Source organism: Fragaria vesca, linkage group LG6, assembly GCF_000184155.1.
Source record: "Fragaria vesca subsp. vesca linkage group LG6, FraVesHawaii_1.0, whole genome shotgun sequence".
Lineage (NCBI taxonomy): Eukaryota > Viridiplantae > Streptophyta > Magnoliopsida > Rosales > Rosaceae > Fragaria > Fragaria vesca.
In genome coordinates this window covers 35,790,780-35,794,962 of record NC_020496.1, presented here as the reverse complement: position 1 = coordinate 35,794,962, position 4,183 = coordinate 35,790,780, and the positions used below count along the sequence as shown (strand labels likewise).

Sequence of the window (4,183 nt, the reverse complement as noted above, 5' to 3'; positions counted from 1 at the left end):
TTTTAATTATTTATTACACACTTTAGCCGACGAATATATTAATTGTTTCGTCGGCTAAAGTCTGGAAAAAAAAACCGACGACATTCGTCGGCTAACTGTGGGACTATAGCCGACGAAAAAAAAATTTTCGTCGGCTAAAGTCATCACCGACGACCTTTTCCCGACGACACTATAGCCGACGAGCCTTCGTCGGCTAAGATCTTAGCCGACGAATTAAGATAATAGGCCGACGAAAATTTTTCGTCGGCTAAAGTGCTTGTCCTGGTAGTGATAGGACCACATGAAGCAGATGGGATAAGCATAATTACATTTCCAGATATTCTATTTCACCTCATATCACCCAGGTTCAGTTATCAAGGCTGGAGATTTACCATACCCTATCTAATTCATGTCTGCATACTCTAGATACTTTTCAACACTTGCTCGACTCCACCTTCTTAGATGTTTTTCAAACTTATAGAAGGAATTATGTACTCATGATGGGTCCATAACTATTCAAATATTAATACTTTGCACCAAAATTTCAAACCTCCAGCTGTTCGGAAATTTTCCATACCCAACTAGACTAGAAATTACCAAATATGATAATAAAACAAAAATACCCAAGAAAGCAGACAAATACATATACAATTGGCCAGGGTGGCCAAGAATTGCAACTCCAATCCCTCTGTTTATTTGTTTTGATTTCTTTAATTCTTTGAACCAAACCAATTTGCATAGACCGCAGTCACATAATCAAATAATGAAGGAAGAACCAGAAGTAGGGACAACTCTTTCTTAGTTTACAGAAAGGACAACCTATAAGCAGAAACCACATTCACAAAATGAAATAATTGAGAAGAACAAAAAACAATTGTCACCAAAGAAGAGCATTTAGCTTATTCGCCAGACATGGATGAACTCAACTGATAGATAGAGATCAACATATAAATTATCATAATCACACAATTTAGAATGGTTTTAATTTGTACCTGGCAGATGTCGCACTTGGGCATTGATGAAGAAGAGAGAGGGACTCTCTTGTGTTTACTGGCCAACTTATTGGCGGCGTGGATCTTCTGATCGCATCCCCAGCATAAGGTTGCCTCGTCCGCGCAACACAACACTTTGGCCTCTGCCACCTCGCACGCATTGCACTGTATCGTCATCTCTATCTGCATAGATAGTCTAAAATGATAGAGAGGTACTTTTGGAGCAAGAAGAAGAAGAATGTTAAGAAAGCTGAAGGTTTATGGGTTTAAGAAGGGTTCGAAGTGATCGAATGTAAGAGTAAAACGAGCAAGAGCTGGTGTATGCTTACTTTTACTATAGAAGTCTAAGCGCTCGACACATATTGATGCCGTTAGTAACCCGTGTCACGCGTGTGGGTGATCGGACCGACCATAGCGGTGACGATTCAATATCAACATGTTTTGGCGGTTTTGTCAATTCGATCACTATAGTTACGGTGTAGTGTCACTATGTTACACTTTAAAAAATAAGTAGTGTCATTGTGTGTGTGTGTTGTTTTTTTTTTTTTTTGCGAATTACTTTCACATGATTTCTTGTTTGATTTTATATATTAATGATGTTGATTAGGGCTGACATTGGTAAGTATACCGACTTAATTTACCAATATCATGTACCAACCAACTTATGATTGATATGCAAAATCTTCTACCAAAACCAACTGTCAAAGTGGGTATACCGACTTAGTTGGTACGGTTGATAATAAGTTTCTCCCAAGTTTAGATTGTGGCCCAAACACTAAAGTGATAAATATAATTTTTGCACAAATATAAGACAAATATGATATTTGGTATGGTGGTCTGCTGCTTATTTCCTAATGAATAGGTGGTTTGCGGCTTATTTCCTAATGAATAAGTGTTGGGTTCGAACCCCAGCTTTTTCAAATGTATTTAATATTTATTATTATTTCTGTTAAGTAATAAATATAGTGTTTGTATATATATTAACAACGAAAGCGTCTGCAAGTGGTGCTAGGTTTGAGTCCCAGCCTTTGCAAAATGATAATTTTTTGCATTTGTGGCGTATAATGTATGTATATGAGCTATGTATATTGGTTGGTATGGTATACAAGTTTATGAAATATTAAGGTGTTTGTTGAAATGTTCATAACAAAATTGTGTTTCGACTTTATATGAGCTAAGGTTTTACGGTGTAATATCACTATGTTAAAACTAGGTAGTATCACTGTGTGTGTGTGTGTTTGTTTTTTTTTTTTTTTTTTTGCTTTTAAAGGTCTTTGAACTATATGTGAATGACTTTCACATCAATGATTTCTTCTTTGATTTTATATATTGATGGTGTCAATGTGCATAACTCTCTGAAATTTAGGGATGTTATATACACACTCACTTACATGCGTGGTAGCCACACTTAGCCATGTGACAGTTTTTCATTTGATATCAAAGACAGTAGGCACAATCTCTCTCCTCATATACATATTTTATATCTCGGTTCTACCGTTTTGTGTATCTTAGGTCTTTTTGCTTCTTTGAGCTCCATAATACCACAACCACTAGCCAACGGTGTTGCTTCAAACCTTATTTCGACCGCCTCCGCCTCTTCCATGGAACTAGCCCAACTGTACAACAGTCTCATTCGGCTCTATGTCCCTTCGATCACAGTGAAGTTCGATTCATGCATTCGGCCACCCACATGAGTTGGAAAAGACGCCATTAGATGAAAAGGATACACTCCTTTAGGGGTTGAAAAGATCTTGTTGTCTACTTCGTGAACCTTCATTATCCTGTTTGGAGGGGTAACTTGTTTGTCAACTCATCAAGCTTCTAAGATGTAGAAAAATGAGATATTCTTGCACTATAACCTATATATAGGCGACACATAAACTTGAATTTGTCTTTTGAATTCACGTGATTACTAGTGAACCTTTGTTATCCTATTTAGAGGGGGTAAGTTGTTTGCTAGCTCATCAAGCTTCTAAAATGTAGAAAAATAAGATATTCTAAAATGTAGAAAAATAAAATATTCTTGCACTATAACTTGTATGAGCCCCTTCTGTTGCGGACCGCACAGTTACGGACTGCTTGCAGACTTTTAAAAACCAACCATTGGATTACACGAACAGAGTAGACTTCAAGAAAAACAAATGGTTCTCATGTGACCACATGCATATTGACCTTCTCCTTCTCTTTATTTGTCGTCATCGCCACATGTACCTATATTATATAAATCTAAGCAATTCCATCTAAACACAAAGGTGTGGGGAAAAGATACAACCATAAGATTATGTCACGAACTCAAGATTCAAGAACAACAAAGGTGTAGGGGAACTATCTTTGCTTAGACGCAGGGGTGTGAGAGAAAGAGAGAGAAGATCGAAATAAGTTTCTGGACCTTTGGAATGAGAACAGTCTAGAGATAAAGGAGGTATGCGCGGAAACTTTTGGCGGATTTCAACGGAAGAAGTAAAAGTGAGAATATGGGTGTGAGATGCTTGGGACTGAGGTAAGTTTATATGAGTGCAAATGACGACAAATAAAAAGAAGAAGAAGGTCAAGATGCATGTGGCCACATGAGAACCATTTGTATTTCTTTAAGTCTACACCGTTTGTGTAATCCAACGGTTGGTTTTTATAAGTTCGAATTATGCGGTCCGCAACAGAAGGGGCTCCATAACTTGTATATATGTGACATATAAACTTAAATTTGTCTTTTGAATTCACGTGATTCCTAGTGAAGCTACGTCATCATCTTGACAAATGAAACTGATAATATGTGAAATCGTCTCAAAAATTTAGAAAAACCGCACTTAAATAGAGCGTCATTACTCACCTCCGTGATCTTTAGAGACGAATTTCTCGTGACAAACAAGAGCCCAAACTGGTCCGGGACACCAAAGAGTTGGTACGCCACTCCTAAAATTCTAGCGGGAGTGCGCTACCGTTGAATAAAAGCTCCAAGCTTTAGATTCTTCCCCCAACTAAGCATCATCCAGCCCATCATCATATAAGAATATTTAACACCAAATAAGGAAATGAACAGCTCCAAATTCGTTGACTAAAACTAAAACCACCATAGCTGCTGACGCTAGTAACGCTCAGCTCCTTCGTCTTCTTCTTCACAGCGACGAATTAGTCCTAGTCTCTCTCTCCCTCAAATCAACCGCCTTTGATTTATTCGTATCCAAACCAACCTCACCTATTTCTCTCTCTCTCTC

The 4,183-nt window shown here is 37.7% G+C and overlaps 1 pseudogene; it reads right to left on the bottom strand.

Annotated features, from left to right (window-relative positions):
• The window catches only part of LOC101299117, a 3,672-nt pseudogene extending 2,524 nt beyond the window's left edge, over nucleotides 1-1,148 (bottom strand).
• Nucleotides 1,149-4,183: the final 3,035 nt, after the last annotated feature.